The sequence below is a fragment of the Balaenoptera musculus genome, chromosome 14 (assembly GCF_009873245.2).
Source record: "Balaenoptera musculus isolate JJ_BM4_2016_0621 chromosome 14, mBalMus1.pri.v3, whole genome shotgun sequence".
NCBI lineage: Eukaryota > Metazoa > Chordata > Mammalia > Artiodactyla > Balaenopteridae > Balaenoptera > Balaenoptera musculus.
The window spans coordinates 7650526-7672909 of NC_045798.1; the positions used below are offsets into that span (position 1 = coordinate 7650526).

The 22384-nt window shown below is 41.4% G+C and overlaps 1 protein-coding gene across 13 annotated transcripts in view; it reads left to right on the top strand.

Annotated features, from left to right (window-relative positions):
* The window catches only part of CLIP1 (CAP-Gly domain containing linker protein 1), a 125735-nt gene that overhangs the window by 9513 nt on the left and 93838 nt on the right, over positions 1 to 22384 (top strand). Inside the window, exon 1 of one of the 13 annotated variants that reach the window (XM_036823885.1) lies at positions 6383 to 6579. The exons of the other annotated variants lie outside the window; for them this stretch is intronic. The gene's annotated coding sequence lies outside the window, so the exon portion shown is untranslated. Of the gene's footprint in view, positions 1 to 6382; positions 6580 to 22384 lie in introns of those variants that run through there. 13 annotated transcript variants of the gene reach the window in all.

Sequence of the window (22384 nt, forward strand, 5' to 3'; positions counted from 1 at the left end):
AGAGCTGTTAACGGAAGTAAGGTTAAGGGCAAGACTTCAGTCCTTGCCTGACAGCAAATCCCAGCTCTGTTACTTTTATGGAAGATCTTGTACAAACTGCTTAACCTTCTGGAGCTTAGTTTTCTCATGTCTAAATTGGGGATAATAGCTATTTCACATAGTTGTCGTGACTATTAAATGAATTAATGTCTGTAAAACTAAGTGTCAGAACTCTTCTCTCCCTTTCCCTTAATCCCTTGTGTCTTCCCGCCCTCCCATCCCTAAAGGAAGTCGAGGTTCAGCACCTCAGTTTTCTTCTTTCATTTAAGTCAGAATGGGGGAAAGCCCCACTTCTACAAGTCTGGGAAATGAAAACCTTTTTTCTGTCATGTTTTAGAAAGTTAATTTGAGGAGAAGCGCCTTGCCACTGTTGAAGGGCACATTTTTAATGAACAGCTTTCCCTGAAGAACTTTAATTTATGAGGAGCTAAATATTCAGCATGGGAAAGTACCTCCTGCTCCTCATGTCAGAACTTGCGCCTTGCTAAACCTCAGGCCCTTTTGTGTATTTGTCAGTTTTATTTCCCACAGTTTAATTAAAAGGGGTTTCTTTCTTTCTAAGGTCTGATAGAACTTGCTGTGTGTCTGTGTAGAAGATTACCTAAACAGGTAAAAAATAACCAACAATGAAGTTGGGTGTTAAGATCCAAATGAAACAATTCCTAGTTTCCTTTGACAGCATCTAGGGTGGTTGTACGGAAAACTGTCTTAGGGACTTACGAATAAATTTGAAGTAGCCGAGTATCCTTCAGTATTGTGAAAACAGAAATGTGGTTATTTTTTCCATTTGCTCTGAAGACCTGCAACTATTTTTTTTTTTTTGGCCACACTATGTGGCTTGTGGGATCTTAGTCCCCTGACCAGGGATTGAACTCAGGCCCTGGCATTGAGAGGGCCGAGCCCTAGTCACTGGATCGCTGGGGAATTCCCGACCTGCAACTATTAAACTTGCTCATTTGCAAAGTAAAAGCAAGAAAATTTTTATAAAGAGGCAAAAAAACCCAGTAAGGAAGTCATTGATTCTTCTTTGTGTTGTCTTTGTGCCCTTTTCCTGATCAGAACAAACAGTTGCGAAGTGTTTGCTTTTGGTATGGGCAATGTGTGGCTGTTTCAGGGCAAGCGAAAATATGCTTACTTTTATTCCTTTGTGAAGACTGGAAAGGGAAACGAGTTTTAACTTGCCTTGAGATTAACTCACTCATCTCACTGCTGTTTATAACAGATCAGAAACTTTTATTCATCAGTATAGTTTAGGGTCAGGAGCCTTTAAACTGGAGACTGGGGTTTAAGTCCTAGACTCTTAAGTAACTGTGACCTTAACAAGTGATTTCACTTTTTAGAATCAGTTTCCTCAGTGGTAAAATGAGGAAGTTGAACTAGATTGCAGGTCTCTTCTGATTCTAAAATTTTATGATGCTATATTAAGCACATTTGCTCCTTTTTACACATTAGTATAATTGACTGCTGCTGACCTATTAAGTTCTTCTGGGAGATACTAACCAGGCCTAGTAATTTCAGTTCCTTTTAAGATCCCATCTCTAAGCTGGTGGTATTAGAGTTACAAAGTCACAGGAATTTTGTCAAAACTTGTATAAATGAGCAGAATAGCTCAGCTTTACATGTTCCCCTCCTTTTAAAAAGAGTTATTTTGCAGATGGAGGAACTTTGGGAGGCTGCTTATTATCTGCTTATCTAAGTAACAGGAACAGAAAATAAATCTTCACTCAAACTGAGCTGTACAAAGGCACTCATCACTGCAGGCGGATGCATCATGGCTCAGTGTTCCATCTTGAAAAAATTGCCTAATGCTCCAGCTCCTTTTGCTTTGGTTGGGTTTTGGCACCCTCCACCTCCTTTTAAAAACTGCTGTAGACTTCGAAACTCTGGGTGCAACTTGTATTCGGTACTGTGTCATATACACGTCAAGTGTTAATAACATATAATTTTCGAGCACAGAATAATTTTTCAAGGGGTTATGTCTCTCTGTTGACATCCAGTTCTGACTTTATTTGGCAAACATCCTAAACTGAGTCTTTAATCATTTAACATTCTACTTCTGTCTTTGATGGAAAGATGTAAAACTTTCTATTTACCTTCAGCACCTTATTGTGTGATATTCTCAAACGAACACTTAAGGTTGTTGGTACACTGACTTTATAAATTGCCCTGTAAGGGCTCTGCCAGTTAGACAGTGGAAGTACAACTCCCTTTTAGCACCATTTGAATTGAGGAGCCAATTAATTTTCTGACCCTTCCTGGCTGTGTCAGCCCTTTAGTGTCTAAATGGGCTTCTCACATTGATCCTTTTAAACAAACAGTGACTACATTATTTATTTTCATCTTATGTACTTTATCCTTGCTAGAGATATGTAGTTTGTGTTTTTAATCTTTGTGTTAATTTTAAAGCTATTTGAGTCTGGCCCGTTGAAAAAGTTGTATATTGTGTATGAAATATATAAATACTTATGTAGATAAGTATCAGTGAAAACAGATCTTAGTGGTCCTCTAGTACAATAAGGTGACAAAAGGCTAAAGAAGACCCAGAATTATGCCTCCTGGACTCTTCCTAAACACCAGTATTTCCTCAAAGATTTCCAACCCCTGAGTAACCCGTCAAGAGTTCTTTGACATCTGGGTTGTCCTGTTGCTGTCATCAGTCTGGGTAGCAAGGGCTGCTCAGGGGTTGGAAATCTTTGAGGAAATACTGGTGTTTAGGAATATTGTTGACAATGGAATTTTTTAAAAAAAGGACATGGCTTTAATATTGGATAAATATTTGTTAAGGAATCTACCATGTGAAAGGCACATTGATCCATAGTCAACAAGGACTAGTTCCTTGTTGCAAGTGAAGACGGTGAGGACCACGGTTTTGAAGGATAAATGCTAGTACTCTTACTTCGACACGCGTCTCTTGGGAGTTAGTATAAGTAAATCCTGTAAAAACAAGGTAGTAAATTTGGTACATGTGGGCCTGAATGGAAGTACTGACAAGTGGCACCACAGTTAAGTTGGTGTTTTTACATTTTAATTTTACTTGTGTCTCCCATGTCTCCTTTTCCCTCCCTTTAACTTACGTTATTGTTTTGTGTCATGCTTTGTAATGATTTCTGAAAAGTATAAACTTAGCACTCCACGAATATAAATTATTACTAGCTCTGTCTTCAGCTTGTGGGTTAACTGTAAATTTATCCAAAGCAGTACCAAAATAACGTGAATGAATTGTGAGAGAGATATCAGGCAACCTTCAGTCCTTAGAAGGTTCTGTTTCTTTAGCCAGGTGATTGTTGGAGAATGCTAGTAATCTTTAGGCTAGACTGAGATGCTACTTTTTCCAGTGTATACAAGAAACTAAATAATGAACAGTGGTTTTCTTAATTTCATTTTTCACCTTGTATAGGGCTTCTTAGTTTGTCTTCGTCTTCTGCTGCTATGGATGCATTTAGATGTTTTAGACTTTGTACTGTATCTCAGTATTTCGTGGTATTCTCTTAAGAACACCACTGTTTCCAGATGCCCTGGCCTCCTGAACAAATTTGAGACACTGCCCCACCCTTTTAGGCATAGCACTCGGAAGGACAGTCACCTCTCTGGAAGATAGATTCTCTCATTTTCTCACTTTCACTTCTTGTGTGTGTTTATTTCTGAGAGGGCTGTATGACCTTTTCCCCTGGCTAATCTTTCCGTTATTCCTGAGTATTGGAATGCTCTGCTGAAGATGGTGGAATAAAGAAACAGAGGGGCCGTTTGGATTTTCCCTCTCTGTCATCAGCCAGCCTCAGCAGACTTACCTCTCGCTTTACCCTTTAAGCCAACCACTTAGTTGCTGCTAAAACCAAATGGCTCCAATCCCCTGCTCACTCTTCACTTTAGTTTATCTCACTTGCTATCACACTAATGTGAAGCAGTGGCTCTTTGGTGACCTGTGCCCTAAACTGTGTTTGGTGACATCACACACATTTTCTGTGTTCAAGGGGCAAGCTTCTGGGAGGCCCAGGCCTTAGGCTGACCTTAGGTGGCTTCACGTCACTCATCATCGTTCCCGCACATTGAACCCTCGCCCTGGAGGAGATGCTCCCCTCTCCACCCCCCAAGGAGTGTTCTGTGTCTTCATTCAGTAGACTGACGTGTTTCCCAGATGTTAAAACTTGGGACATTGCTTTTTCTTCCCTGGGTCTTACATTTTAAATTATAGCCATTAGACTGTTTCTAAGTCAAAGCCAATTTACTAAAGTTTGGGGGAAAAAAATAACAGATTAGTAAGAAATGAATAACTGACAATGCAGTTTCATCCTGAGCCCCTCCTTCTCTCCTATAGTTTTCCCCTCCAGTCTCCAGGCCTGTCTTTCCACATGTTCTTATTCCACCCTTCCTTGACTATGTTGGTTTCCTGCAATCAGAAAGCCAGAAGCAGCTGAGCGTGACGCCACTTCAGTAGAACGATGCTTTGACACCCCTCTTCGTGCTTGAAACGCTGCCTCCTGCTACAGTGCCCTTAAATCTGCCAGTCACTACCTCTCAGGTTCCTTTCTTGTATATTGAGACACACTTATTAAATTTTCATCTGTAATTTAATCTCTGTACTTTGCTTTGAGTTTTGTGTGGGTGTGTTTTCAAGCTGCATTGAGCTATCAGTTTTACTGGGCAGTGCCTTGTGCTATAAGCAAGGCTTCTTTATACATCATGTATCCCTGTCAAATAGATATTTTAAAGGTCCTTTTACAAAAAAAAAAAATTTTTTTAAAAAAAAGGTCCTCTTACTAGAAATGTTATTTTTTCTTTTTTTATCTTAAGAACAATTAAATTATTCAGTTTTACATTCAAGAGTTTACACATTTTTCCTTTCCCTCACATGTGTGTTGTAATGAGGTAGGAAAGACGAATGTTGCATACCCACGGGGACTTGGGGTATCTGATTGGCAAGTTCATTATCGATGTCAAGAGGAGAGCTACCTTATAATCTACGTTAAGCGTATGTTCTAGAGCTGCACTGTCCAGTACAGAAGCCATAAGCCACATATGGCTATTGGCAAGTCCAAGTTGAGATCTGAGTATGAAATACACAATTGCATTTCAAAAACCTAATAGGAAAAAAAAAATGTAAAAATAGCTTATTAATAATTTTATATTGATTACATTTGAAGTAATATTTTGCATATATCAATATTTGGTTAATAAAAATAGGTTATTAATTTCACCTGGTTTAAAAAAAATTTTTAAACATGGTTATTAGAAAATTCAAAATTACACATTTGCCTCGCATTATATTTCCGTTGGACAGAGCACGTATCTCTGTGTCAACAAAGGTAATCTAATTTGAGACTTACAGCTCTTACATAGCATTCACTGGAGGTGGTAATTGAACAGTTTGCCCATAGCCTCATTGGCCTACTTTTTAAAGGAGGCACCAGGGTTGGGAAACCTTATAATATTGTCATCTTCATCAAATGCTTAGAAGATGATGCTTTAGTTTGGAAATTGCAGTATTGCATCATTTTTGGTGTTCTTGTTTTGTTGAGTCAGTTCAGGACTTTTTTGAACTCTTGCTGTGTATCAGATACTTTTTTTAGGCCCGTTGGATGCAGAGACAAATTTTATCCCCGACCATGAGAAACTTAGTCATAGCATGATGTGCAAACCAAACAGGAGTGAGTATGATTCATCATTCAATTATAGCAGACTGCAGGGTGGCTAGAGCAGTCCTGAGGAGGAGGAGATAGGGCAGGAAGCGGTCAGAAAAGACCTCTGAGGAGGCGATGTGTCTGCTTGTATTCTTCTAGAGTCATTCATTTCCTGTGTCCCCCAGAAGCCCTTACACGTGGGGGTGTGCCGCGTGGAGCAGTGGAGTGTGGGCTTTGGGTGTATAAATAGGCATGACTGTGCAGTTCCCATACGAGGAGTATCTGCTCTGTTCACCTAGGAGATGAGTTATGTTTAACTTGGCCCCAGGCAAGCCTACCAGCTTATTGATTGTGCTTTGCTATCCTTCTGTGAAGTTGAAATACTTGACCTTCCTTGTTTTACTCAGGGATTGAAGAAAATAGGAAAATGATCTTCAACTTTGTGTTTTATGTCTGTACAGAAATATCAATGTGAATGAAACTGAAAGATGGGGAAAAATGGAATAACTTGGCTTTCCTTAGTAGAAGTACAAGTCAATTTGGAAAGCGACCAGGGTGTTGTGTAAGTGTTTTCAGTGACTGAAGCAGAGGAGCTCAGGTTACAAGGCGGCTCCTGTATTGGGGGTGGGGGACAGCAAGTGACACAGCAGGCAACAGACGCTTATGTAACCGTGACTTCAGGGGAGGGGATTAAGCTGTGAATGAACTTCCCAAATTCAGGAACATGATATTAGAACACAGCCTCTGAGTTTTTCTCTCTAGCTTGACTTGAAAATTAGCTTCAGAAATATCTTTCTCTAAACTAGACTTTCCATTAAACCAGAACTTCTTTCCCCCTTCCTTTCTCTTATAAAGTGCATGGACTTTTAACATTTTAGAAATAGACACGAGCTCAGAAGTCTCAGAGTGCAGCTGTCTGCAGGTAAGTCACTTAGCCTGTCTGATGCCCGGTCTCCTCGTGGGCACCCAGCAGGGTCGAGCAGAAACCTGAGCGTCCAGGTAGGTGCTCACTCTGCAGTCGGGGGCAGCTTGTTTTTGGAGGCTCACTGTTAAACTCCCTCTCCTGGCAGGTTAAATTCATTGCAAATTCTTCAACTCTCCTCTGCCTCCCGATAGAATTTCCAGATTTGGTAAATAGAGGAGTATTTTCATGTTGCTGATGGGGCAACATGGACTGTAAAGGGACTGTGGGGGAGTGTGGAGATGTGATTTGCCTCGGAGGATGCGGTGCCGAGCTGGAGAGCACCAGGAGACTCTGCACTTGTTAGAGGCCGATCTTGTCAGGTGTGGTTCTTCCTTCCCTCATGACAGAGTACTCTTACTTTGGCAGAGGTTGAGCCACAAGTCCTTTCACTTGTGAATCCTTGCCCTGTCACTTAGGGAGTTTGGATTTGAAACCTGAAACAGTGGAACTACGAAAGGACGGAGTTAGAAACCGATCTTAATGTAATGAGTATCCTTAGGTTATATAGATGACAGTGCCGAGTTCCAGGAAGGGGTTAAATACTAGTTTAAGGTCATCCATCTGGGACAGAATCCAGGTGTTTCATTTCCTAATCTAACCTTCTTTTCCTAATGTTTTTTTTTAAAAAAACAATACATTTTTTATAACAGTAAACAAAAACAAAAACCGCAAAACAACAACAAAAGAGTAAACAAAACCTTAGGAAATCAGAGAAGAATTATGAAGACTTATTTCTTTTCATTTGGACATAATTTATACCATGCTTGTTGTGGGGAACTGCTTATTTTGAGGAACCTGTCATTTCTGTAAATTGCTTAAGCTTTTTTTAGGTTACAGGGGGTGAGGAAGAAGGTGGAGTTTGGATTTTACTAAAGTATCTTCTATAATAAAAATTTTTTATTATGGGAAATTTCAAACATTTACAAAAGTAAAGTGAGTCGTACCATCACCTAACTCTTGAACACTTACCAACTCATCGTCAGTCTTATCTTACATACAGTCAGACTTATGTGTTGTTTAAACATATTTTGCTCTTGCCAGTAAAATGCCTTTTTTTTTTTTTTGGCCGCACCATGCGGCATACAGGATCTTAGTTCCCCGACCAGGGATCGAACCCTCGCCCCCTGCAGTGGGAGCGCAGAGCCTTAACTGCTGGACCGCTAGGGAAGCCCCAGTAAAATGTCTTTTTGCTTTAAAAAAAAAATACAGTACATTTATTTATTTATTTTTTTAAAATAAATTTATTTATTTATTTATTTATTTATGGCTGCGTTGGGTCTTCGTTGCTGCACGCGGGCTTTCTCTAGTTGCGGCGAGCGGGGGCTACTCCTCCTCGCAGTGCGTGGGCTTCTCATTGCGGTGGCTTCTCTTGTCGCGGAGCACGGGCTCTAGGCACGTAGGCTTCAGTAGTTGTGGCGTGCGGGCTTCAGTAGTTGTGGCACGCGGGCTTCAGTAGTTGTGGCTCACGGGCTCTAGAGCACAGGCTCAGTAGTTGTGGCGCACGGGCTTAGTTGCTCCACGGCATATGGGATCTTACCGGACCAGGGCTTGAACCTGTGTCCCCTGCATTGGCAGGCGGATTCTTAACCACTGCGTTTATTTATCTTTCATATAATTATGCTTTTTGTGATGTGAAGCATTTCTGTTTCAGGTGCTTATCCTAAAATATTCCTTGAGTTTACTTAGCTGAGATGATTCCAAAGATCTTAGCAAGAGTTTTTATCTCTTTGCCACTGTATTAGGTAAGAAAAGCTAGCTGCTGTAGCAAACTCCACTAATTTTAATGACTTAAATGGATGAAAGTTTATTTTCAGTTATGGAGGAGTCCAGGGTAGGTATTTTCTGATGGGGGAATGAAGAGAAGTGATGCAGGGATTCAAGCTTCTTCCGAGTTGTGATAACATTGTCTTCCATCCATGCTTTTGAGGTTGCCCTGCTCATCTCCATCAAGCCACCGGAAGGGCCAAGAATGGGAAGATATTACGGGGGAGGCCTAGAAGTGCACACATCCCAGGCACTGCTCTCATTCCATTGGCTAGGACTCAGTCACGTGGTCACCCTGAGCTGCAAAGGGAGCTGGGAAACGAGGTCTGTGACTCCTGGAAGAGAAAGAAGTCGGCTTGGTGAACACCTAGCCTCTCCCCATGGGTACCCACTTCTCACTGCTTACACTGGCCTGTTGGTTTCATGTTCGTGTGCACATAGCACAGTGGAGTCTGCTTCCTCACTCCCTGGTTGAAGCCCATTTTACTGTGGCTCCAAAAAAGTCATTAAAAGTTTTTTTCCTGCTTAAGAAATTATATCTGTTCGTTAAATAAAATTTGAGAAACCCAAGAAAACACAAAGAGGGTATTAAAAACTGCCAGTAATCCCATCACCTAGAGATAATTACTGTTAATCGTTTATTACATTTCCTTCCAATTTAAGAATGTTTAACCTCTTAGAAGTAACAATAAAATGTCACTAATTCTTATTCTGTGCTGGCTTGAAAATTCCAGAACTCATGGGGGTGGGGGGAGGGAACCACAACAATGACAACACTCTGGCATTTTTGGCTTTTCTTAGCAAAGATACACTATTGTGGAGCTGTGGTGAGGCTTTGTACTTCTGGCATTTTCGAAATGAGCCTCTAGCTTACACATTATAATCCTTATTCCTCTTAGTAAATAAATATTGGGATTGGTGAAGTTAGCGATGTGGTAGAGTGGCAAGGCCAAGGTGATATTTTAAGTTTATGATTTACATCCTACTCAGTTTTCAGAATTCTTAAATATAGCTTAATTTTCCAGGACAGAATACTAAGGAAAGGTGTTTGAAACTGAACTGAAATAAAAACTTGCAAACTTGAAGTATATAAAAATACCTTCCTGGTGGTGAGCTGCATACTTAACTTCAGGTGGATGAGCTTTTCTCTGCTCACCTGCATTGCCTATGCTGGTCAACACTGGAGAATGATGCTGCTTAATTTTACATGGGAGGATAATTTCTTGGGACAAGGTGCCTGTTTTGGGTCATCGGCTCCAGGTTCAGGATTATGGAACCTTCTGGTTTTTCTTTAACGTGGTGAGGTTGCCTCCTAGAGGCGGTCAGGCATCAGAATCCCTGTTTGTGATGTCATTGTGACCTCACAGCCAGGATTGCTCACAGTGTTTGCCCAACTTCTGCCCGGATATGAGGTGAGGCCTGGCAGACAGTTTGCAATTCTGCAGACACCATGAGGTACCGGTTTGTCTCATTTTGCTAGATTTGTGTCGACTTTTCTGCAACTTCAGTAGATAAAAAGTAAAGACACTGACATTGGACCCTCTGTATTTTATTGAAAAATAATGTATAATGATAAGAATATCACTGTTTTAAAGTATCCTCTGGCAGGACATTTGAAAATAGAAAACTCAGCAGTGGAGCAGAAGTATTTTGCTGTGTGAATAGGTATGTAGATAACCAGTGGCTCAATCAGCTATGAAATTTGCTGTCAATTTTCCTGTTCCCTGCAAATAAACATAATATTTTTGCTCTGTGAAAATGTATCTATAGCACTAGACAAGTAACAATTTGGAATGATTAGACTTGGTTTGTCAGTGGTATAAGTTAATCACCTAGAGGCCTAAATTCTGATATATCACAATTGAGAGGTTGTCACCATTTGGTTCTGAATATATTGCTTTGCTCTTTGTACTTGTTTTAGTGGGAGTTGGAAGAAGAGGTGTTGGTTCACACAGATATCCAGAAATCTAGTCTCTAAGGGTTAATACATAATATAATTTTCTTAAGGATTGTCCTCCTTTAACAAACAAAAATTTCAAGGACCTCTGTGTTCCTGTGTGCTGGGTGCAAGCACTTGATATATTATTCCCTCCTATTTTTTTTTTTTGACTGCACGGCATGTGGGAATCTTAGTTCTCTGACTAGGGATTGAACCCATGCACCCTACATTAGAAGCGTGGAGTCTTTAACCACTGGACCGCCAGGGAGGGCACCCTCCTGTTTTTTTATTTAAGTAGATATTGGACCCTTTTCCTAAGTTTATTCCCATGAGTTGAGAGATGAAGTGGGCAAAATTTTTTTGTTGTTGTTACTGCTTTTTCCCCCGAAAAGCATGTCAGTATTCGAGAGACTCAACATCCCAGTTTCTGAAGTAGACCTCTTTTTTAAAGCACTGTCCTATGTATTCCCTATTTTTTCCCCTCTGTAACAGTCACATGTCCCTATTTTCCTAAACACACATGACCTAGAGTCTTAAAACATTTACTTTCTTTGAGACTAGGAGGCTTTTTTAGATTTGCTTGGTGTGTTCCCTTCCAAATGTGTCGGAGTCTCCTTCAGTTGGCTTTTCAGAAATGAGTCGTCCTGTACACATAGGTTGTAGACACTCAAAATTGCCAATTTAAAGTCAGTTTTATCTATGGGGACAATATTTAACTGCTTTAGATCAGTTTTCACTATTGAAAGCATTTCTGTGCTTTCAGCATTTTTTTAAAAAATAAATTTATTTATTATTTTTTTGGCTGCATTGGGTCTTTGTTGCTGTGTGCGGCTTTCTCTAGTTACGGCGAGCGGGGGCTACTCTTCGTTGCGGCGCGCGGGCTTCTCATTGTGGTGGCTTCTCTTGTTGCAGAGCATGGGCTCTAGGCACATGGGCTTCAGTAACCGTGGTGCGTGGGCTCAGTAGTTGTGGCTCGCGGGCTCTAGAGCGCAGGCACAGTAGTTGTGGTGCACGGGCTTTGTTGCTCCGCGGCATGTGGGATCTTCCCAGACCAGGGCTCGAACCCGTGTCCCCTGCATTGGCAGGCGGATTCTTAACCACTGCGCCACCAGGGAAGGGAAGCCCTCAGCATATATTCTTATGCAGGGAGAATAGAACTGAATCTTTAACTTCTGAATTTTCATTCATTTTGCAAGACCTCTTTCATGGAAGGGTTATCAGGATGGGGTCTGAATGGTAGTGGGTGTTAGCAGATGGGAAGTGATCCCAGAGGCATGTTGAAATGACACTGTGGCAGTTTTCTGGGGTGGCTGGAGCAGTACCTGCTCTCTGTGTCTTGCATAAAGTGTTAGATGGCAGTAGTGTCACCTCCAAACTTGGGCTTCGTTAGTAGGGTCTTTTCTTTCCTCCCCCGTTCAAGGTCCTTGTAACTAAACCACTGTTCTTACTACAAGTAAAAGTTTTCTTTATCTGGATGTTTTCAATGTTCTTACCTTTATGAGGCAGATGATAGGTGATTGCTTATTAAATTGCTTATTAAAAGGAATAACTGCAGTAAGCATATGTTCTGTGTTTTGAGAAGGTTATAGTCTTGAACAGTATCTTCTACCTCTGAAAATTTGTTTGTTTAGAATGGGAGAGTGATTTGTATGTAATTTCCTGTCCAGTGATGTGTAGTGAGAAAGGTTCTTTCTGAGAGGAAAGTGTGGTGCTTGGATTCTTAAAAATAGTAATAGCTAGTATCTGTGGCATTTTCTATGTCCCGGCATTGTTTTAATCTCATGAAACCTCCCCAGATGCCGGTATTTTCCAGTATCTAACACACTAGACAAATGTGTACCTGTCCTTGACTTCATAGAGGGTAGAAGACTTTTTTTTTTTTTTTTGCCACACCCCTTGTGACCTGCGGGATCTTAGTTCCCCAACCAGGGATCGAACCCGTGTCCCCTGCAGTGGAAGCTCAGAGTCCTAACCACTGGACGGCCAGGGAAGTCCCAGAAGACAATTTGTTTGTTGGGTGGAAGAATAGTCCTACTTCCTGAAATCCCAACTTTGAGTAAAGCTGACATTCTCAAGAAATACAATGCACATTTCTTTTTAAGAAATACCAAAGAGGATAGGTCTTTTAAGGTTATTTGCTTCCCTGAAATAAATATCTTGCTCTTTTATATTTGTTACTTAGATGAGATATAGGAGTTAAATCACAAACACAGGCTGTTAATCTAGTTCAAAAGTTTTGCTTATTCCAGGCTTGGCTTTTTTGTCTTCTTAAAATAAACCTGTAGGTTACACAGAAACAAAACAAAACAAAACAAAAACTGTTCCTCTGGTGTTGATGTTTGGCAACAAAGATTCCCGTTTTTAGGTGGAAATGTAACCCTTTCACTGAGAGGGAGGGAGGCAGAAGGGACTGTGTAGCTGAGCTGCCGGTGGCCTGGGGCTCTTCTCCCTGCTACATAGTTGGCTTTTGGAAGTAGGTCTCTCTGTCTCCCATTTGAGAATGTACTAGCAAAACAGTAGCTATTGTTGACTATTCAGAAATGAGTTGTTAAGTTCTAGAGATGAACATTTTACAAACGGTTTTTGGCTTGGAAAATATTAGAACTGTGGCATCAGTCAGTGGTGTAAATAAAGGATTCTGGGGGTTCTTGTGTGTGGTATATGTTGCAATATTATAGTTTGGAAGGTGGGATAATAAAGTGATGTGACTGCCTTAAAAATAAATGAAAAAAATACACCAGAACTTAGTTTTTTCATTTAGGGAGGTGTTCATTAATTATAGTGATAAGCCATTCATGAATACTTTTTCGAACTGTTGGAATTGGCCCATGTGCCTTGGATAAATTTTTGCTATGTTCAGTAGCTGCACGTCATTATATTTTTGAGGTTTTGGATTGAAGTTTTGGAAACAGCTAGTAGTGTTTTAAGAGCCAAGTCCAAAGAAGAGTACTGAGAGATTGAGATGGTCACTGTCGCCTTGGTTCACTAATAAAGTGCAACTTATAAACTGTCTCTGAAGTTATTTCTTCTTTTTTTTTTTTTAAATGCAGGCTCTAAATCTGAGATGGGGCCCAACACTGCATTTCTTTTTTCTTTTTCTTTTTTTTTAAATTTATTTTATTTTTGGCTGTGTTGGGTCTTCGTTTCTGTGCGAGGGCTTTCTCCAGTTGTGGCAAGCGGGGGCCACTCTTCATCGCGGTGCGCGGGCCCCTCACTATTGCGGCCTCTCTTGTTGCGGAGCACAGGCTCCAGATGCGCAGGCTCAGTAGTTGTGGCTCATGGGCCCAGTTGCTCCGCGGCATGTGGGATCTTCCCAGACCAGGGCTCGAACCCGTATCCCCTGCATTGGCAGGCAGACTCTCAACCACTGCGCCACCAGGGAAGCCATGAAGTTATTTCTAAAAGAAGAGTTAAGGGGACTTCCTTGGTGGCGCAGTGGTTAAGAATCCACCTGCCAATGCAGGGGACACGGGTTCGAGCCCTGGTCTGGGAAGATCCCACATGCCGCGGAGCAACAAAGCCCGTGCGCCACAGCTACTGAGCCTGCACTCTAGAGCCCACATGCCACAACTACTGAAGCCCGCGCGCCTAGGACCCGTGCCCTGCAACAAGAGAAGCCACTGCAATGAGAAGCCCGCGTACTGCAACAAAGAGTAGCCCCCACTCGCTGCAACTAGAGAAAGCCCGACCGCAGCAACGAAGACCCAATGCAGCCAAAAATAAAAATAAATAAAATAAATAAATTTTAAAAAATAAATAAATAAGAGTTAAAAATATTTTGACCAAAGCAGTATTATTCAAATAAACTTACCATTTCCTCAGGTGGTCACTTTGAAGGACACTGTTCATTTGGCACGTAGAGGGTTCCTGGAGGTTCTAGAACAGTGTTGTCCAATAGAACTTTCTATGATGGTGGAAATTATTCTATATGTTGCATTGTGGCTCTTGAGCGCTTGAAGTGTGGCTGTTCTGACTGAGGAGCGGAATTTTTAACTTGATTTCGTTTTAAAAGAATTTAAAGTGGCTAGCGGCTACCATATTGGAGAGTGCAGACCTAGAATATTTAGCTTTCAGCCTGACTTGTAAACTGGGGTGAGCAGCTTATGCTAAGATACCAAAAGTTATCAAGGCAAAGTAGGTTGTGGCATATCTGATCCCCCTCCCCTCCCGCAGTGCGAAGAGTAGTAGAAAACTCTGGAATTTGTCATTTGTGTTCAGTGGTATCCAATCTTTATAGCCTCTCCAAGTTTATCCTTGCTAAGGTGTTGTCCGAAGGGTTTTAGATGAAAACCTTTCTTTGTATTTGCAATTTAATCATCGTCTTTTGATGCTCATGGTTCTTCCCTGAAATTTAAGACCTACCCCAGCATCCAGCCCCCATCTGTTACAAGCACCCATGGTTGGAGTGAATGAAGACTCAGCATGCCACTGGAAAAGGGGCTGCCAACCTTCGGTTTAAATCTTTGCTTGGTAATGGTGGTTAGGTTAAGATAACTGAAATGAACAAATGAAATACATATAGGGCCTAAAGGGAAACTCTAGACATCTTTTGTCTTGTACCAGTAGAGTCTTAAAGTTTTGTTTTTTTGGCTGCACCTTGTGGCTTGTGGGATCTTACTACCCGACCAGGGATTGAACCCCGGCCACGGCAGTGAAATCTCAGAGTCCAAACCAGTGGACTGCCAGGGAATTCCCTCTAAGGCTCTTTATTCATTCATTCATTCATTCACTTATTTATTTTCTTGGAGTATAATTGCTTTACAATGTTGTGTGCGTAGCAAAGTGAATCAGCCATATGCATACACACATCCGCTCCCTCCCCACCCCCCATCCCACCCAACTAGACCACCACCCTCTAAGGCTCTTTAAAGTCTCCTTTTCATTTAACTTTCTAAATTGATTTCTTACAAGAATCCTCTAATGTTAGCCAAACTGAGCGTCTCATTGTCTTATTCACATGCTTTATACCTTTCCTCTTCCTTCCTTGGTCTTTTCTGAAATTTTTCTGCCTTTTAAAAAATCCTGACTGCCAACAGCTGTTACTTTCCTTTGACACACAAGTTGCATTGTGTTCTTAGTTATTTTTCATGTATGTGGGTCTTTTCTCTCCAACTGCATCATAAATTCTTGAGCTTATGCCTGCATCATATATTTTTCTGTCACCTGTAGCAAGCACCAAGAATAACTTTTTAAAATATTGGGTATATCCCAACTGGTTTGTAAACTCATTTAAAGGATTGAGACTATTTTTCTCATTTTTTGTAGCGAGCATAGTTTATAAAGTATCATGAGGGATATAATGACTAAAATACAGTTTCTCCCCCCAGGGCATTTGTAATCTGTAGACTCAATAGGCCGTGTACACCCAGCTCAGTGTGCTAGGTGATAGGAAAGAGATACAGACTCAGTTCTATGGGAAATTGAAGGATGAACACATTTTCATTGGAGAAGGTTTTGTGGGCTGGCTGTATCCCTGAATTTGCCCTTGAGTAAGGTTTCAGCAGATGAAAATAACTAGGCTTGGAAAGGGCATTCAAGGCTGAGTGAAAAACCTGAAACAAAAGCATAGAGTGAAAACACCAGGGCTTCTGTAGGGGTATTTGCCAAATCGATCATGTGGGTGATTCATATGCATGTAATTGAGAAAATGAACCTCTGATCTTATCAGTTGTTCAGCAGTGTTTCTCAAACGTTAGCCTCAGAGTTACCAGAAGGGCTTAAAATGCAGATAGCTGGCCCCGCCCCCAGAGTTCGTTTCAGTAGGTTTGGGGAGGGTCCCAAATTATTTGCATTTCTAGTAAGTTCCCAGGTGACGCTGCTGCACATTTTGAAAAGTGCTGATTGAGAGCTCCGGTCCATCTGATATCTGCCTTAGAGAAATGTCTGTCTTACATATGCAAATACCCCGGTGTCAGTGCATCATTGTGTTCATGTTGCTTTATGTACACACATCTGGTCTTCCTGTAGATTGTAAGTTCAGGCTCCTTACATCACTCAACCCCTAGCACAATGCTGTATCAGTGGTAATACAGTAGTAAATCCTGTGCTTGCTAACTTGGCATCCGGATCTAAAATTATCTGAACAAGAAGCACATGCTTTTGGAAGGCCTTATAATCTGGGAAGCCCTTTGTGACTCAAAATGTAAAGCAAAAATGCATATAGCAGCAGTTCTCAAACTTTTTTCCTTAGGACCCCTTTACATTCTTAAAAATTATTGAGGTCTCCAAAGAGTTTTTATTTGTCGGTTTTATCTATTGATATTTACCATACTAGGAAGTAAAACTGAAAATATTTTAAAATATTTATTAATTCATTAGACATAATAATAAACCCATACATGTTATATTTCTTTAATGAAGAATAACTATTTTCTAAAGTAAAAAATTTAATGAGAAGATGGCATTGTTTTACATTTTTGCAAATCTCTCTAAATGTCTGGCTTTAACAGAAGACAAGCTTAATAGAAGTGAACTCCTGCATTTAATCTGTAGTGATACATTTTTTTTTAATTGATTGATTGATTGGTTGATTGCTATGTTGGGACTTCGTTTCTGTGCGAGGGCTTTCTCCAGTTGCGGCAAGCGGGGGCCACTCTTCATCGCGGTGCGCGGGCCTCTCGCCGTCGTGGCCTCTCTCGCTGCGGAGCACAGGCTCCAGACGTGCAGGCTCAGCAGTTGTGGCTCACGGGCCTAGTTACTCCGTGGCATATGGGATCTTCCCAGACCAGGGCTCAAACCCGTGTCCCCTGCATTAGCAGGCAGATTCTCAACCACTGCGCCACCAGGGAAGCCCCATGTTTTTTTTTTAAATAAATTTATTTATTTATTTTTGGCTGCGTTGGGTCTTTGTTGCTGCGCGCGGGCTTTCTCTAGTTGAGGCGAGCGGGGGCTACTCTTCATTGTGGTGCACGGACTTCTCATTGCAGTGGCTTCTCTTGTTGTGGAGCACGGGCTCTAGGTGCGCGGGCTTCAGTAGTTGTGGCGCACGGGTTTAGTTGCTCCATGGCACGTGGGATCTTCCCGGACCAGGGCTCGAACCCATGTCCCCTGCATTGGTAGGCCGACTCTTAACCACTGCGCCACCAGGGAAGTCCCTATACATTGTTTTGGTTGAAGTACATGAAGAAAATTGGCCTCACAGATTTATAGGAAAGGAAGAGCATTTTCAGATAATTATGGATTTTCTTCTTTAATACTACTCCAGGGCTTCCCTGGTGGCGCAGTGGTTAAGAATCCGCCTGCCAATGCAGGGGACACAGGTGGGATCTTCCTGGTCTGGGAAGATCCCACATGCCGCAGAGCAACTAAGCCCATGCGCCACAACTACTGAAGCCCACGTACCACAACTACCGAAGCCTGTGCACCTAGAGCCTGTGCTCCGCAACAAGAGAAGCCACCACAATGAAGAATAGCCCCTGCTCGCCGCAACTAGAGAAAAGCCTGTGCACAACAATGAAGACCCAACACACCAAAAATAAATAAATAAAATAAATACTACTCCAAAAACTTGATAGGCTGTAGTTTCTTAAAGGTGGCGTCTCAAACTATATTAATGAACTTTTATTGTTACGTAAAAATCCATTGGTCTAATTTGTGCTTTGAATGAACCCTTTACCCATATGGGATTTTATAACATTATACATTGTTGGTTGGAAAATATTGATTTACTGAGTTATGAGATCTTCCAAATATTGGCACATTAAAAATTATGTTTGTTAACCATCGATCTCATCAGAAATATCTGTAGTATTGCGAAGCTCTCAAGCTCACATCAGAGGATAGGTTTTCCAAAATTCTTTCTCCTGAAAGCTTAAATTTTATCATTGTCAACAAATAGTTGTTTTCCTTGAAGTGACAGGCTCACATAGTTCGTTTTCAAGAAAGTGTCTGCTGGAGATACCGAGTGTGAGTAACCACAGTTTGTCAGGGATTCTTTCAGGTGGAAATGGTGTTCCCTGAACAGAGTGGCTGATTGAGCCTGCCCCTCAGTTGCACGTGTGCTTTCTATTGAGACGGTCATTGTGCAGGGGTGTGCAGCAGAAGTGCTTCACGTGGACTTCCCATTTTGTTACTCAGAATATTAAAAAGGCACATATTCAAGGTTGAAATTTAATAAAATTATTCATTTTTATGCTTTAGCAAGTGCTTTATCACATTCTTATGTGAAAGTAGTTTTTTTTTTTTCCTGGAAGCACTGAATACAGAAAAGAATAGCACAGTGTGCCTCTACTGCCTTGATTATGGCATCTACACTTTTTACCCACTATTGCTACTGTACCACTAGTGCAAATGTCAACATTGCAGGAGAAGGCAACTAACGTCTTAGCAATATTATGAAAATAGTTTTGACTCCCTGAAAGGGTCTCTGGGTGCTCTAGGCGTGCAGGGCTCACACTTAGAGAACCGCTGCGTTAAAGTAACAAAAATGAGGGTTGGCAGGACGGCCTGTCTCTGTGTCACTCCTGTCTTAGAGAACTTACCCTCCACTTTGTAAGCTCAGAAACTCTTTTTTTTTTATCCATATACTCAGAGATTAGACTCATACTAACAAATTCAGAGATTGAAGTTTATAAAATATAACTGTGTATTTATAATGAGTGAAATGCCAAAAGGCACCATTCCCTTTGGTCGCTCTTAGAAACCCAAACTATAATGTGAGCAAAGGATTTTGGAGCATTGTCTCAAATGTCCTTAAATGCTGATTTTCACCCAGCTTTTCCAAGTCTGCTTCGTAGACTCCCTATGTTTATTTTCCAGAGAACCTTTTCCCAGGGTGAGTAAAATACACATTTTCTTTTTAACTCTTTTTCTAGACTTCTTGGGCTGTGCTTCTTTTTAGTTTGGCAATGCACAGTCACCTTTCTTCCTTCTTTTGGTGTATTTCATGTTATGTTCAATTACTCATAATGAAATGTATGTGTATACATATATAAGAATCTGCAGTTTAACAAGATCCCCAGGAGATGTGTGTGCACATAATGAACAGTGGCGTGACTACCCATGTACACCCCACCCAGTTTAAGAAATTGAACATTACCATTATGTTGACTTTCGATGTTGTTTTTATAACTGATTATTACAAAACATAGCATTTTTTTTTGTTAAATTTTAGGTTCATTATGTTTAGGTTGCTTTCTCCACAAATCCACTTTTTTTTTTTTTTAAGTACACTGCTTCTTAACTACAATGTAAGACATAATTTTATACTTAACCATTCATCTCTGCACTGCTGGGTTCATCTAATTGAGCCCAATTCCAAACTCTTTAACTCGGCCTTCTATAGTTCATGCTTATGATTATCAGTCTTCCCTCTCTGTCACCGGCCTCTTCTCTGAACAGTTTCTTTCCCTCCTTGCCTTGTCTAGAACTTGGCTGGTCTCTGGAGACACTGTTTCCCCTGCAGCCCTCTCGAGGGCCTACCTCAGACCTGACCGTGTTGTGTGATGCTGTAAATTGCTACTTCTCAGGCCTTCAAAAACCGCAGCCCCTTCGAGGCTCTACCATGCTGATATCCACTGACCTCAGCCTCTTCCCTTCACTCCTTTTAGCTTCTGCCTCCTTCTTGCTGTCCACATCTCCTCCTCCAGTCCCTGTATTTTAGACTCCCACAGTCCTACCAGTAATCCCTTCAGCGCTCAGGCCTCTGAGTTCCATCCCCACGGTCAGAGCCTTCAAGCTTCTCACTCTAAACACCACCTCGGATCCACTGACCCCTTGCTACTCAAAGGGGAGGGCGTGTCCTCAAAATGGCAGGATTAATATCCTCTGGGAGTGCTGGAAAGCAGAATCTGAGGCCCCACCCCAGAGTTACCAAATCAGAAACTGCAGTTTGACAAGATCCCCAGGACTTCCCTGGTGGCGCACTGATTCAGAATCCGCCTGCCAATTTAGGGGACACGGGTTTGAGCCCTGGTTCAGGAAGGTCCCACATGCCGCGGAGCAACTAAGCCCGTGCGCCACAACTACTGAGCCCATGCGCCTAGAGCCCGTGCTCCGCAACAAGAGACGCCACCGCAATGAGAAGCCCGCGCACCGCAACGAAGAGTAGCCCCCGCTTGCCCCAACTAGAGAAAGCCCACGCGCAGCAGTGAAGACCCAACGCAGCCAAAAATAAATAAAATAAATACATTAAAGGAAAAAAAAAAAAGATCCCCAAATTTGTATGCACGTTTGAGTATCCAGTGTCTCCATTCTAACAATCCTTCATTCTCTTTGAGACCTCTGATCCAATTTTTGAAGACCTCACCCTGTCTTCACTTCCCTTTTTACTCATCTCAGATCCCCCGTGCCATTTTAATCACTCCTTTAAAACACTCCTTTAAAATCACCATCACCTCCCTTGCTTTTCCCTATTTTAATTTAACTGGCAGAATTTTGATTGTAGTTGAACTTAGCTATCTACCTTCCTCATATCTGTGCCTGAGCAGAAGCTTGTTATTAGAGAAAAAATAACAGGAGACAGGTTTCACTTTAAATTCATGACCACAAGCCTCACGTGTACTTTGGGCTGCTTGGCGTTCCTACTACATTTCCCTAGTAAGCTCCTGTTTCTCTGCTCAAAGACAAATATTTTTGTGTGTTCAGCACTCTCTCTGAGCCTCCCAGCGGTTTCTCCTTTCCTGCTTACCCCACCGGCCAGTGAGAAAATGAAAGAGTACCTTTCACATAGTAGTTTCTCAGGAGATATTTGTTGAATGAATGGATGACCATCTTGTGGGAAGATTTCCTTCAGAGAGTGAATCTGTTCAGCAAAGTACCAGGTCCCAAAAGCGCCAGCACTGATTTCATTGACCTTGGGAAAGTCACTTACCTTCTCAGACCTTAATCCTCTTTGTCCATGAATGGGCATAAAGATATTTGTTCACCTACCTTCACAGCTATTTTGAGACACAAATAAGGCAGTTTTATATTTGTGCTTTGTGCAGTCTCGGCACTGTACATGTGTAGGTCATTTTAGTAATACTCGTCCTAATGTTTTTTTTTAATTAATTTATTTTATTTTATTGTTTATTTTTGGCCGCATTGGGTCTTTGTTGCTGTGCGCCGGCTTTCTCTAGTTGTGGCGAGCAGGGGCTACTCTTCATTGTGGTGCGCAGGCTTCTCTCTCATTGCGGTGGCTTCTCTTGTTGAGGAGCACGGGCTCTAGGCACGTGGGCTTCAGTAGTTGTGGCACATAGGCTCAGTAGTTGTGGCTCACGGGCTCTAGAGCGCAGGCTCAGTATTGTGGCACACGGGCATAGTTGCTCCGTGGCATGTGGGATCTTCCCGGACCAGGGCTCGAACCTGTGTCCCCTGCATTGGCAGGCGGATTCTTAACCACTGTGCCACCAGGGATGCCCCCTAATTTTTTTTTTTTTTAGTCCTAGTGTTTTTAATTGTGGTGTGTGGTCTCTTCTGAGTTTGAACGTTAGATTTAGGGAAAGAACTTGGGCTCTGGAATCACACTTGTGTTCACCTCTCTGCTTCTTAGCTGAATAACTTTAGGTGGCAGGTCATAAACAAATGAGGAAATACATGTGTTAGTTTCTGAGATGTTCCTTCACTAAAGAAGGAATAGTTATAGTAGCTAATCTATAGTATTATTGTAAGGCTCAACTGGGATAATAAGGATAACAATTATTTCTAAATTATAATATTCTGGTGCTGTGGTCCTCAGGTGTTGGGAGGATGGGGGTGTCTTATTTTAGATCCAAAACTGTTGATTCAGTGATCATAAATATCAAAATTTCAAATATTCTCAGTGTATTAGTGAGGCAAGAATATCTTTTTTCCTTTAGCATGTGTTTTGGAATTGATTAGTTTCAATGTGACATTCACTGACCTTGAAACACTATGCAGAGCTGTTGCTTCTGGATCATTACATTTTATGGGTACCATGACCAAGACTTTGATCTGTTGTTTCTCAGTGAATTGATTTTTTAAAGCAAGCCTGACTTGGCATTCATTAATAATGCATGAAGAAGAAACTTAAATTGGAAGATTTAAAAACCAACATTGTTGGTTTTTATTTTTTTTATTTTTTTTAAATGAAGAATTTTTATTCATCAAAAAACCATGACA